Raw genomic sequence first — 14,964 nt, 5'->3', positions numbered from 1 at the left:
AAGTCTGGATTTCAAACTCCATCACATCACAGCGGCCTCACCTTCCTGTACATGTATCACACCTTGTATATTGCCTGCCCACGTGTCCCTTAGTTCATCAGCCTTTTGTTGTAAGTTCTTTGAGGGCAGAGAGCAAGCCTTATACTTCTTTGTAACCAACCCCTCCCGTACTTAGCAGAGCCCCATGTACACAGTAGGTTCTCAATAAGCATCATATGTTAAATATCTATTTGGTAGGAACAGTAGTTACGGGATTTTTTTGGTACTCTGAATGTCAGGGTCTCTGCTGTATATAATTAAAACAAGAGTGAACATGGGAAAAAAAGAACAAAACAACCAATGGGTCAAAGAAGAAATCAAGAGAGAAATTTAAAAATACCTTGAGACAAACAAAAATGGAAATATGCCAAAATTTGGGGGATGCAGTAAAAGCAGGTGTAAGAGAGAAGTTCATAACAATAAATACCTACCTCAAGAAACTTTACACTTCAAGGAAGTAGAAAAAGAAGAACAAATGAAGCTCAAAGTTAGTAGAAGTAAGGAAATCACAAAGATTACAGCAGAAACAGAGACCAAAAAGACAATACAGAAGTTCAGTGAAACTTAGAGCTGGTTCTTTGAAACGATAAACAAAATTGACAAGTCTTTAGCTAGAGTTACCAAGAAAAAAAGGGAGGACTCAAATAAATAAAACAGAAGTAGAAGAGGAAATATCACAAATGGTACAACATAAATACAAAGGATCATAAGAGACTACTATGAAAAATTATACACCAAGAAATTGGACAACCTAGAAGAAATAAAAATTCCCAGAAATATACAACTATGAAGAGAGAATCATGATTAAGTAGAAAATAGGAACAGACCAATTACTAGTAAGAAGACTGAATCAGTAATCTAAAAGGAGGTCAACATCATGAGTCGTCAGGGAAACGCAAATCAAAACCACAATGTGATATCACTTCACACCTGTTAGGATGGCTATTATCAACAAGCCAAGAAATAACAAGTATTGGTGAGGATGTGGAGAAAAGGGAACCCTTGTGCACTGTTGGTAAGAATATAGACTGGTGCAGCCACTGTGGAAAACATTATGGAGGTTCTGCAAAAAATGAAAACTATAACTACCATATGACCCAGTAATTCTACTTCTGGGTATTTATCCAAAGAAAACAAAAACACTAACTCAAAAATACATATGCACCCCCATATTCACTACAGCATTATTTTACAATAGCCAAGATATGGAAACAACAGGAGTGTCTATCAATGGATGAATGAATGAAGAATTTTGTATACATTATATATACACACACACACATACACACACGATGGAATATTACTCAGCCATAAAAAGAATGAAATCTTGGGCTTCCCTGGTGGTGAAGTGGTTGAGAGTCTGCCTGCCGATGCAGGGGACATGGGTTCGTGCCCCGGTCCGGGAAGATCCCACATGCCGCAGAGCGGCTGGGCCCGTGGGCCACGGCTGCTGGGCCTGTGCATCCGGAGCCTGTGGTCTGCAACGGGAGAGGCCACAACGGTGAGAGGCCCCCGTACCACAAAAAAAAAAAAAAAAAAAAAATCTTGCCATTTGCAACAACATGGGTGGGCAGCATGATGCTAAGTGAAATAAGTCAGAAAGAGAATGACAAATACCATTTGACCTCTCTTATATGTGGACCCTAAAACAAACAAACAAAACACAAAACAAGCTCAGATACAGGAAACAGATTAGTGATTGCCAGAGGCAGGGGGTGGGGTGGTAGGAGAAATGAGTGAAGGGAGTACACATTTATTTTTAAATGTTTTTACATTTAAGCAAAGAATCTGTGTTACAGGTCTATGACATAACTTCATTAAAGGAAAGGGGGGAAATTTATCTGAAAATGAGTAGACATTATAAGACTGAGGACTAAAGGAACTATATGAATAAGCACTCTTCTCTTGTTAATAAAGTGGTTTCCCTCACTTCTCAATTCTGATACCCTTATACACGTGTACTGGGTTTGAGCAAGTAATCAAAGAGATGATGAATAATGGTTAAAAAAAAAAAGAAGAGACAAATTTTTTAAAAATAAAATACTGTTAATTCTGTGGAGGTTTATTAATAAAAAATAATGTTTAAAGGGGGCAATGTTGCTCATTCTGGTTCTGAATGAGTCCTCCCTCTCTATAAAAAGCAACAAACTTTGTGACTATATAGTGATTGCTCCCTGCCCCCAGGTGCCAGGGTTGGGGGCTGCAGGATTCAGGGCACTGCAGGCCTTTTCTTCTTTGTCACACAGCCTCTCTTGCATCTTCTCTTCCCTCAGTTTCCATTACCTCTCTCTTTCCTGGTTATCTTCACTTTTCTCTAACTGCTCTTTCTCAGGTCCTCTGCCGGCCCCTGGTCTGTTTCCCCAGAGCTTTGTCCTTCACTCTCCCATTGTGCAGATTCCCCAAGGGACATCTTCTAAACCCAAAACGCCCATGTCGTCCACCCTGCATGTTGAAGACCCCTACTTACATCTTCAGGCTGCCCTCTCTGCTGAGCTCCAGAACTGGACCCCAAATATATTTAATCACAGGTGTTTATAAAGTTTCTACTATGTATGACATAACTGGGTAGAGGATATCTCTACCTGTTTAGATAATTCAAATTTGACATATTAGAAACTGAACAGATCATCTTCTCTGTTTCTGAATGGCATCAACAATCACCCAAGCCAGAGAGGGAAAGAGAGAGAGAGAGAGAGAGAAGGAAGGAGAAGGAGGGAGATGGAGGGAGGGAGGAAGGGAGGAAAGAAGGAAGGAGGAAGGAGAGGAGGGAGGGAGTGAAGAAGGAAGGGGAAAGGGGGAGGGAGGGAGGGAAAGAAAGGAAGCAAGCTCAGTGCTCAACCTAGTTCGTGGTCAAGAAGTTACAAAGTTTATACTGCGGAAGTATAAGTCAGTAATTGAAATGCAATTGAGATATGGCATCCGTGATGTCTATGGAATAAAAACACTCAAAAGTACCTAATTCCAAAAATGCTAGGACATTTCTAACATAGAAGTGTATTTTATATGTTCTCATAGGACTGCTTTAAGGATTGTGGCTAACTTAAGTCTTCTATACCAGGAAGCTGACCAGATTCCCCAAGGAAATGCCTTGGACCTCCACACCCAAAGCACTGGGTTCAGAGCACTGCACACTAAAGAAATGACTCCCACCAAATGCTCATTCCTGACCAGGCAAAAAATAACTCTCCCTATTCCTGAGGTCTGATAGCAGGTGTTTCAGTGAAATGCCAAAGAATGAGCCAGGAAAGAGACACATCATATTCAAAAAAGCCTGTGCCAGCAAGGAGAGCGGGGGCAGGAGATGGCAGTAAACTGGGGACTTAGAGGAACAAAGAACACAGAGACAGAGCAGGTGTGGTAGGGAGATGCTTTCCTGAGATCCGTGACCTTCCTTTGACCACACACATCAGAGAACTGTTCAGATGAGGTCAAGAAACTCAACAGTTGGTATTCAACGTACCAACTTGGCCAAATGCATCTGTCAGTGTGACCTGAATTGCCTTGGGTTTCACCTATTTGTGGGCGTAAATAGAGTTCGAGAAATGGTATCAAGCAAAAATTTCCTGGTTTATAGTTCTGTCTTGTTGTAGCATTTTGGTCCCTAAGTACACACACACTGAGCATCCTCAGAGGTGTTTGCATGGGTTTCAAAAACATGTTCCATTTGTTCTTCCACTTTGGCAGCCACTGGAATGTCAGGTGTCAGCTAAGGTATCCGAGGATGGCTCTGTCACACTGACACTGCTGTGTGCCCTCCATGAAAGAGCCATATTTTCTAGTCTGCCAGGAAACCTGGAAGAGTGGTTCACACCCTGAAGATGGCAGGACAGCCCTGTGTGCCTTTCACTCTCCTTAGGGCCGTGCTCCATGTAGAAACACAGAGATGCTCCTCTTTCCTTGGGACACAAACCTAGTGCAAGGGGCTGAACAGAGGAATAATACCTTCTTGCCTCCTTCATTTCTCCATCTCTGCATCCAAGTATTTGAATCAAAATTATTCCAAAATTCAAACTATTTTGTGAAATGCTTATATGTCATGTTGGGCCTGATACTTATAAAGTGGATAAAAGGTCTCTTCTAAGAGCTTCAGGGTTGAGAGAGAGCACCAGAATGGTAAGTCAGCTATAGACGCAGCGACTACGTTTTCAAGGTTTAGTGGACAGTTCCTATTTCAAGTAGTCTGCTCCATAAATACACTTGTCTTCAGACAATGTGAAAATAAAATGACTGGAATACTGTGGAGCAAGGAGTACAGTAAGGCGCAGCAGGGTTTCATGAATTAACTATGCAGTAAGGACCTAGAGGTTTTTTTAACCATTTTTCTTTTCCTTTCCATATATGAAAATAAATTGCTAAAGAAGATGAACTTCTGGGACTTCCCTGGTGGCACAGTGTTTAAGAATCCACCTGCCAATGCAGGGTACATGGGCTCGAGCCCTGGTCCGGGAAGATCCCACATGCCACGGAGCAACTAAGCCCGTGTGTCATAACTGCTGAGCTTGTACTCTAGAGCCCGCGAGCCACAACTACTGAGCCTGCGTGCTGCAACTAATGAAGCCCGCACGCCTAGAGCCTGTGCTCTGCAACAAGAGAAGCCACCACAATGAGAAGCCCGTGTACCACAATGAAGAGTAGCCCCCACTCGCCGCAACTAAAGAAAAGCCCGCACACAGCAATGGAGACCCAACGCAGCCAAAGATAAACAAACATTTTTTAAAAATCAAAAATAAATGTGAAAAGGTTTTCTTTTGCTATAATAGTAAAATAATGCATTTTCTCAATCTGCTGTTGTTCTTTTTAAAAAGTTGGTTTTGCTACTCTTTTTTTTTTTTTTTTTTACAAATAGAAGTTTCAAATTTTATGTAGTCTGAACAGTTGGTCTTTTGTTTTATGATTTCTTAAAAGGATTTTAAGCTTAGGAAGTCATCCTTGGTTTTAAATTCACAGATCTAATACCTTGTTGGAGCAGGCATTTGGAAAAGGATGTTTTAAAAATATTTAACTTTTTAATATATCTGGGATTTATTTTGTTATACACTATGAAAGATGGGTCTAAATTAATTTTATTTCCCTTAAATTCCTACCCAGTTATTCCTGCACAAGTTAATGAATAGTTCTTCCTTTCTGGTGATGTCACTTTTGTTTCCTAGCCAATTCTTGTATGGAAAAAAATCAATTCTGGACTGTCTAGTGTGTGTTCTATATCTTTATATTTTTCCTTCTTTCTGTAGTGTCTTATTTTAATTATCATAGCCTTATTTTTTTTCACCATAGAGTGTTTATTTTCCATATAAAAGGGCAGAAGCTAACATGTGAGCAAAAGGGTAAAAAGCGTGGAGCTCGTGTGGGAGACCATGACAGGTGACTTGAGGCTGAGGGTGGTGAAGGCTGGTCCAGGGGGAGAATTGGAGGTTGGGATGAAGAGATGGGGTCAGATCCAGGCCCTGTCCTTCAGGCAGACCATGAGACATGTTGATGCCAAAATTTATGGGATATAGCAAAAGCAGTTTTAAAAGAGACTTCTCACAAAAAATGCTTACTGGTCTTGGAGAGTTTCCCAGAGAGGCATGGGGTGAGGGATGGTGACGACTGCTGTTCACCCTGGGGACAGAGTCAACTGGCGGCAGCCACCGTTGGCGCTCTCCCCACCATGTGGACACTGGTGCTGGTGGGCACCACTCCCTCCAGCTCAGCTTTATGCTGTACTTAAATATCTAGTGTGGCTGCCGTTCATATTCTTCATTCAAAAATTTCTTTGATAAACTTATCAATTTTTTCTTCCTGAGAACATCAGAATCTAGTCAGATTCTCCAAATTTTCTTAGAATATTTATTGGACTTTGTAAATCATTATGAGGGTTGTCATGAGTTTGTGTATTATTTATGTATGAATTTACACCCATTTTCAATCAACTTTTGATGTTTGTGACGACAGAACACAGATTAGAGTCGATGAATTAGTCTAAAATAGTAACAAAGACATTTTATCTCAGTTGCCTCCTTCACTTGAGCAATTCATAGCCAAATTAAATTTAATCCCCTTTCATTTTTGCACCTAAATGTCTGGTGGAGACGTAATGCAACAATCAAGGATCCAGTGACTGGCCTCAGGGTGCAGAATAAAAGACACAATGATCAACATTGTCAGTGAATGGATTTGGAAACACTTGAAGGGTAATTCACGTTTCAACTTTTAACTTTCATTTGAATTCGTCAGTATTTCAAATGGAAACCCATGATCCCCTTCTGCAAGAATTTTCACCTTGGGTGTTTACAATTCTTTTCTCTTATTTCCTTTGCCCTCTTCATGCTTGTGGTATCTGTACAGCAAGTTCTCCTGGCCCTAATTCTTAGTACTCTTGAAACTCTCCTGACAGCAGAAAGCAGTGATCAGACAGGTTGAATGATTCAATGGAAGTTTAATCGGATCTCATTTTAGCTACGTGTAAGAAGCAACCTGCTGTGAACTAGAATTGTAATGCTGGAAGTTATCTGATTCCTACAGGCCTCTCTTCCTTCTCTGCCCTAGTGAATGACTGCTAAAGGAAGTTAAAGCATGTAAAACATGATAAACATTGATTTCTTGCCTTGGCCATTGAACTGGACATCTTGCCTTCTTGCAGGTAAAACTGAAGAGGAGTATGATAGATTCTAAATTTTATTTATAAGGGTGAAGCTTTTAAATGTACTCACTTAAGTTGCTTCTTGAGGCAGTAATGTCCTATTTCCTTTACATTAGACTTCCAGCTTTGAACGCAGTTTATAAAGCAAAACAAGATGAAACAAAAACCTAGACAAAGCAACCTCTGTCAGTAGAACACTTTAACAAAGACTGATGACCTGAAGAATAGGGTTGACAAGATGCGATTGGTCAGTTCACTGCTCTGAAGGAGAGGCATCCTTTATTTGTGGCTGCCTAGGGAAGGCCAGTTACAACGCAGAAAAGCTAAGAAATGGTAGGAGAAAGTGGAGAAACAAACAGGAAAAGAGTGAAAAACTGCACATAAGAAAAATGGAAGGTATAGAAGAAACAGCAACTTTTACAGTTGATTGTGCCACAGTTCAAGAAGAGTATAGCGACCACTGTTACCTTGTTGGCCCCCTGTGATCTCCCAGTATTTGCCTCTGTGTAGTCCTCTTTCTTAGAACCTGAGTTGGGAGTATGACTTATTTTAATTAACTGGAAGTGGCAGAGTGATGCTCTATCAGTTCTTGTTCCAAGCCTTAAGAAGTTCTGCTTTTGTTCTCTTCAGAGCCATGATCTGCTTTATAAGAATGCTGTTAGCCTGCTACAGCTATGTGGAGAGGCTGTCAGAAAAGCCACATAAGAGGGAGAGGCCCTGAGAGACAAGCCTGGCCATCCCAGTGTCTCAGTCAAGCCCAGGCCCCTGCTGACCTGCCAGCTGGATGAATCCACGTGAGTAGCCATCAGTAAGATCAACAGAAGGGTCACCCAGCCAAGCCCAACCCAGATTGCAGAATTATGAGCAAATAAAATGTTCATTGTTTTAAGCCACTAATTTTTGGGGTGGTTTGTTATACAGCAAAATATAGCTCCTGGCATGTTAAAATGAAGTCAGTGATCAAGACGCAGTGACTCTACTCTCTGAGACAGTATTGTGTGGACTGAAGATGCACGTCTGGGACCAAAGCAAGCTTGGTTCAAATCCTTACTTTTTCACTTTTTAGCGCTTATGGCCTTGGGCAAGTTATTTAATCTTTCTGGGGCTCAGTCTTGTTATCTGTGAGTGAGAGAACTATCTTCTCTCACAAGATAGTTAAGAAATGAAATGAGTGAAAGTTTGGGGCACAAATTAAGTACCCACCAAATCTTATATTATTTGTTATATTCCATTTCCTTCCTGTCGTTCCCTCACCCCCTGAGGGGATAAAAGTGATCCAAACTACATTAACTCTTTAGGGTAGCCCCGTGACCTGCTAAAGGCAGTTCTGTCATAGGTCAGTTTTGCACTGCATATGTACATTTGGCAAACAACTGTTGTGTTTTTATGAAAAAGAGGTAAACTCCTAAAATACAGGTGATGGATTTTTAAAATGATAGCAGGTTTGTGGGGCACTGCTGGAGACAATGCACATTTGTGTCCAAGTCCCAGACCGCCTACACCTGCTCCTCTGCAGTATCACAGCTGTTTATTAGACTAAGCTGGGGTCACCAAAGAATACTGAAGTTACATTCAGCTTATTTTATTGCAGAAGGCATGAAGGCACATGCTGTATTTCCATTTGGTTTTCACAAAAATGCATTACTATCTCAATGGTTTGTGAAGTTCACTTAGGCAAAAATTGCAGATTTCGAGGTAGTACTGCATAAACTTTGGTGTTTGTTGAGTCCTTGTCTTCATACTGGAAAGAAGAAAGTCCTATATTGAGTGACTAAATTAGGTGCAGACACCAAGAGAAAACACACACATGCACACACATGAAAGAAAGGATTAAGGAAAAAAGAAATAAACCTGCTCTGGCCTCAGTTTCCAATTTGTAAAATGAGAAAGCCAGACTAGAAGGTTCTCCAAGGTCACTTCCAGCTCTGAGTTTTAGCAGACATCTCAAATTCTGTGCATTTATTAGCCCTTTGTGAGATGAAAAACACAGGCTGTTCTCCAGCAAAACTTTAATTGCAGAGCTTTAATTAGAAAAAAATCAAAATACTCTTTCAGATTATGCTTTTTTAATTTTAGTTTTAATTGTGTTTTTATTGTTTCCATATTATTTTAAAAGAGAGATGAAAGCTGCAGTTTGACAAATTGCTACATCCGTCTGCTTGCCGTACAACTGCCCTAGCAAGTTAACTTAAAACAACTTTCTAAAATGTACTTTTAATGAGAAACTTAGACCCCTGAAATTTGTATAAAACATTTTTTTTCCTTCAGACTTCTTATAGGGCTGTAGAGTTTCCATACCTCAGTGCCAAGAGCATGGCAGAGGAATTTCGTTCAGCTTAGTAATTACCTTGTGTTACTCTAGCTCAAAGTTGTTTTTCTCTTAATGGCTTAAGAGAGCCATTCAAATGCTTTGATTCTAGTAATACAAGTTTTAATGGGCAAGGCAGGTGAATGCCCATGTAATGTTTAGCCTATTAAACTGGCCATATCCAAAGCTTATGCAGAGTAAATTCTTACTAGGGACTCTTAATAAGGGCAGATCAACGTGGACAAAAGCTTGAGAAAATAAGAGAGCTAAAGTAAGGCTGCGAATGTCCTTCCTCTCTCCAACTAAGATCCCGATTATAGTGGACATTTATTTTTGCCTTCTTTCATGGCGAGGGGAGAAGAGCTCCCCAAAGTCTCCCTGTGTGCTTCCAGAATGTTGATTCACCCGCAGGCTTCACAGTGGACCATGTATATGAGACCACGGTTTCTCAGACTATCTGTGGTGAAGGACCAGTTTGCTTCATCTCCCACACCCCCATCCACTGTGGACTGGTACTTGTATAAAATATAGTAAAAATGAATCACTGGAAAAATGACACACGAACTATGACATACAAAATATAAGCCTCAGTTTTTATTATGAAATTTAATGACTCTCTCAAATTGCAGTACAAGTTTCTAACCATCCTCAGTTTCTATACTTACCTTTTTTTTAACATCTTTATTGGAGTATAATTGCTTTACAATGGCGTGTTAGTTTCTGCTGTATAACAAAGTGAATCAGCTATACATATACATATATCCCCATATCTCCTGCCTCTGGCATCTCCCTCCCACCCTCCCTATCCCAACCCTCTAGGTGGCCGCAAAGTACCAAGCCGATCTCCCTGTGCTATGCGGCTGTTTCCCACTAGCTATCTGTTTTACATTTGGTGGTGTATATATGTCCATGCCACTCTCTCACTTCATTCCAGCTTACCCTTCCCCCTCCCAGTGTCCTCAGGTCCATTCTCTGTGTCTTTATTCCTGTCCTGCCCCTAGGTTCTTCAGAACCATTTTTGTTTGTTTAGATTCCATATCTATGTGTTAGCATATGGTATTTGTTTTTCTGACTTACTTCACTCCGTATGACAGACTCTAGGTCCACCCACCTCACTACAAAGAACTCAATTTCGTTTATTTTTATGGCTGATTGTCTAAACTTATCTTGTTGTAGATGGTAACAAACATGTGGAAACAGGCATTGGTCCACGGACCACACTTTGAGTAGCACTGACCGAGACTAGGCCAGTAGTATTCTCTGGTTCCCAGTAATTATTTCATGGGTGTTCTTATGACCTGAGCTGGTCCCAGTCACTTGAATGTTGGGACTTTGGTTGAGAAACTGGGACAACAATTCTGTTTTTCCTGGCTGGATGCCACCTTGGGACTATAAGAGAAGTGGCTTGAGAATGAGTCAACACCAAGAAAGCAGAACCAAGAGGTAGCAAGTCAGAAACTGAATCTGCTCCTGTGTTATAGAGAAATAGAAGCCAGTAAATTAAAAATTTTGCTCAAGCTAGAATTCATTAGGTTTTCTATCATCTGCAAGAGAAAGAGTCCTATGTGATATAATTTGCATGTTTCCCCCTAACTCTCAGTCACGTTGCCAGTCATCTTTCCAGAACAGAGATCTGGGAATGCCATTCTTCTGGTTATGAAAACCTTAGCTTCCCACTCCCTTGGTCCAGAGTTCAGGTTTCTTAAACTGTCATTCAAAGTCATTCACAGTTGAGTCCCCTTCTTTCTCAGCCTCATTTTTTTGGCTACTCTCATCCTCAGACACATGCCCAATGTTTTAGTGTGACCACACATGCACTTTTATATATGTTATAGGTTTGCTCATGTTCACTTTGGCTAGATTGCACTTTCTCTTCCCACACCCTCCTCTGATTTTCTAAGAATAGGAACTTGAGAACATAAGGTGTTCATTACTTTTAAATGTTAAGCATTATGCATCACCATCATTCCTGCTGACTCAAGGGCTAATTTTGAGAGTGTTGGCAGGAGGGCAAATTGATGCACCCAGACATTTGACAGGAACTGCCTTTAGACTCCAAAGCTTTCATTTCACAGGGAGTCTGATATGGTTATATTACCCAAATCTCAGAAAACAACAAACTTAGACAAAGTGTGACTTTAAGTTATTGCAAAAATGAATAAGCAAGAAATGAAAACATATGTCTGCAGCAAAATGTGTACACAGATGTTCATAGCAGCTTTATTCAAAATAGCTGAAAGTGGAAACAAACCAAATGTTCATCAGCTGATCAGTGTATAAACAAAATGTGGTATATCCATAAAATGAAATATTACTTGCCATGAAAAGAAGTGAAGTGCTGATACATGTAACAACATGGACTAACCTTGAAAACATTATGCTAAGTGAAAGAAGCCAGATATAAAAGGCCACATATTGTATAATTCCATTTATATGAATGTCTGGAATTGACAAATCTATAGAGAAAGTCCATTTGTGGTAAGCTAGGGCTGGGGAGAGCGATGAGATTGAAGGGTGAAGGCTAGGGGGAACAGAGTTTCTTTTCTAGAGTGATGAAAATGTTCCCAAATTGATTGTAGTGATGGATGCACAACATTGTGAATATACTAAAAGTCATTGAACTGTACACTTTTAATGGGTGAATTATATGGTATGTGAATTATGCCTCAACAACGTGTTTTTTTAAGAAAAAGAGTTTATAGGAGCTTTATTCATTTTGCCAAAACTGGGAAGCAAGAAGATGTCTAAGGTGAATGGATAAATCAACTGTGGTACATCCAGACAACTGAATAGTATTTATTCAGCACTGAAAAAATGAGCTATTAAGCCATGAAAATACATGCAGGAACCTTAAATGCATATCACTAAGTGAAAGAAGCCAATCTGAAAAGGCTACCTACACACTGTATCATTTCAACTATATGACATTCTGGAAAAGGCAAAACACTGGAGACAGTAAAAAGATTGGTGGTTGCCAGGGGTTAGGGTGGAGGATGCAGTGAAGAGGCAGAGCACAGAGGATTTCCAGGGCAGCGAAACTACTCTGTGTGATACTACAATGGTGGAGACATGTCACTATACACTTGTCTAACTCACGTAAACTATGGGCTCTGGGTGATAATGATGTGTCCATGTAGGTATGATTGTAACAAATGTCCCACTCTGGTGCTGCATTTTTTTTTTAAATTTCCTTCCTCCCTCCCTCCCTCCTTTCCTCCCTTCTTTCCTTTCCTTTCCTTTCCTTCTTTCTGCTGTGTTGGGTCTTCTTTGCTGCGCGCAGGCTTTCTCTAGTTGCAGTGAGCGGGGGCTACCCTTCGTTGCGGTGCATGGGCTTCTCATTGCAGTGGCTTCTCTTGTTGCAGAGCACGGGCTCTAGGCGTGTGGGCTCCAGTAGTTATGGCTTGCGGGCTCAGTAGTTGTGGCTCACAGGCTCTAGAGCACTGCCTCAGTAGTTGTGGTGCACAGGCTTAGCTGCTCCGTGGCATGTAGGGTCTTCTTGGTCCAGGGATCGAACCCATGTCCCCTGCATTGGCAGGCGTAACCACTGCACCACCAGGGAAGTCCTGGTGCTGGATGTTGATAGTGGGAGAGGTTGTGTGTGTGTGTGGAGGGGTGTTGGGGGGGTCAGATGGCATATGGAAGCTCTGTGTTTTCTGCTCAGTTTTGTTGTGAACCTTAAACTGCTCTAAAAATTAAAGTCTAAAGAAAGAAGCAAAGGAGGGTGAGGAGGAAGGGGGTGAGGAACAGGAAGAGGGCCAGGGCAAGGACGGAGAGGAGGAGGAGGTGACCTCACAAGGCCCATCTCAGTTGGCACCACGTCTGAAATTTTCCCTGCCTCTCTCTCATCTCCCTCCTGGCGGAAGAATTAATTGCTCTTTCATCTGTATTTTCATTGTGTTCTTATTCCTACTTCTTTTATAGTTCATATCACTTTATTATACTTGTTTGCAGGCCTTACTTACTGAACTATGACCTGCCTGAGGGCAGAGGCAATGCCTTATTTTCTTGATATTTCTACTAGAAATACTACGTGGTAGAGTTCAATGAAAGTGTGGTGTGTGTATGAACGAAGAACATCTTAAAGCGGCAGTGTTCAGTTCAGTTTTAAAGGATTCTACTCTAGAATCTGTTGTTCTTCAGGCTCTTTGGTAACCTAAAAAAAGCTCCCTCTACGTGGCTCATCCCTGGGACTGTGGCCAGGATGTGAGCGAGAGCACTGAGGACATGTGACAATCCTAGACGAACGACTTATCCCTACTGAGTCTCCTCCAATAGGCAGTGTACTATTCTAGTAGAGCTTTTGGAAAATACTCTTTCTTGGGGATAATCTAACCATGTGCAGCCTGAAATCTGGAACCAGACTTCTGTGTAGTGATGAAGGTCAACTGGGAAGATGTCATTGGGCGGAGAGGAGAAGCTCTCACTCTACTGAAAGCCACCACTGCCACCTCAGGATGGCTGCCTGAAATGCTCTGGTGAGAGCTTTATTACAAGGCTTTGGGGTTAGATATATGTAAAATGTGTGACATGTGTTCCTGGGAGGGATGACATTTTAAGCTTTTATTATTCATTTATACCTTACTGAGAATCATATGTAATAGAGTTCTTGAAAGTAGGTTTTAAGAGGGCAATAGAGAACACTTACCAAGATACTGGTGCTAAGAATGAAAAGGAAAAGGTACCTAAGAGGTGATAGGATGCCAAAAATAGCTTTTCTTTACTTCCCAAATTTGGCCTCACTTAATGGATAAAGTGAATATTCTCAATCACATAACCACTTTAAGTTTAGTACCAGGGCATACTTTTTAAGAAGTCACTTATTTATATTGTTTAAAATAGTAGCATGGAGAATGTGGGGAATTTAGTAGGCAGGGCTCTACTACTTACTTGCTGAACCAAATCTAAGGAAGTTTCTTCCCGTCTCTGAACTTCAGTTTTATTTACTGATAAAATGGGCACAATAATACCTGTACTGTTTACATCACAGGATGTTTGTGAAAATGCACTGAGATCGCTGAAAGCAAAATGTTTTATAAATTAGACAAATAAATTTATAATTTATCATTGATGTTAGTCTAGGAAGGATAAGTGCTGTGAACTTCTCCTACTAAATACCAATGGAGTTTATTTGTGGTTGGTACAAAAAGAAAAAAAAAAGCAAAGAAAAGTGCTGTACATTTAGTCCTTTGTTTCTTTCAATTTTGAAGGAGCTCTACCAGGTTCTGAAAAGGAATCTTATTAACATTTTGGGAAAAGCCTTTTTATTGAAACTTCTTGTAAGTTTTACACGCAAGGCACACACATGTATGTAAGAATATCTAGCCAACATGTGCCCTTTTAAAAGAGAAAAGCTCTTCTATAACCATCTTCTCCAAGGATCGTTAATTTGTATCAGAAAATTGGAGAGGCATGCAGGGATACCTGCCTAAGGAGCATAAAATGTCTGAGCAGTTATCACCCATAGCATCTGTCCCTTCTCTGATCTACTCCAGAGATCACTTGCCAATTCACAAATGCCATGGGGGACCTCTCCTGTGCGGTTATGTAACTCTTGACCTGTGTAGGGCTTGCCCCTAAAACTGCACCATGAGGTCCTTAAGGACAGAGCCTGCGACTTACAGGTACTGGTGTCTCCTAGTTTCCAGCAGGAAATATTTATTAAATGAAAACTTGGCTGAGGCTGCATATCAAGGTCAGGAGGAAGTGGTGCCTCTTGGCAGATTTTATCCTCAGGGTAGGTTACCTGTTCCTGCATAATTGAAAGAAGACTCTGTGGGTTTGAAGGCTGTCTAACCCTTTCACAGGAGATCAAGTAACTGTGCTAGGCCATGGGTGTCAAATAAAGGGCATCACACTTTAAGAAAGACATGAGAAATTAGGAGACAGTTCAGAGAACAGCTATCATGAAGATAAAGAGTTTAGAAAGGAAGATGTAGGAAGAGGGGAGGGAAATACTGAGATTATTTAAACCCGACAAGAGGAGCCTGAAAAAAAG

At 40.8% G+C, this 14,964-nt stretch overlaps 1 protein-coding gene across 1 annotated transcript in view; it reads right to left on the bottom strand.

Annotated features, from left to right (window-relative positions):
* LOC308611134 (transducin-like enhancer protein 1) overlaps positions 1-14,964 on the bottom strand; it is a 60,475-nt gene that overhangs the window by 19,792 nt on the left and 25,719 nt on the right. The gene's annotated exons all lie outside the window — the stretch shown is intronic.

This window comes from Mesoplodon bidens (genome assembly GCF_964165515.1).
Source record: "Mesoplodon bidens genome assembly, contig: HAP1_SCAFFOLD_653, whole genome shotgun sequence".
NCBI classification, from domain to species: domain Eukaryota; kingdom Metazoa; phylum Chordata; class Mammalia; order Artiodactyla; family Ziphiidae; genus Mesoplodon; species Mesoplodon bidens.
The sequence above is the reverse complement of the archived record's forward strand: the minus strand, read 5'-3'. Positions and strand labels throughout refer to the sequence as shown.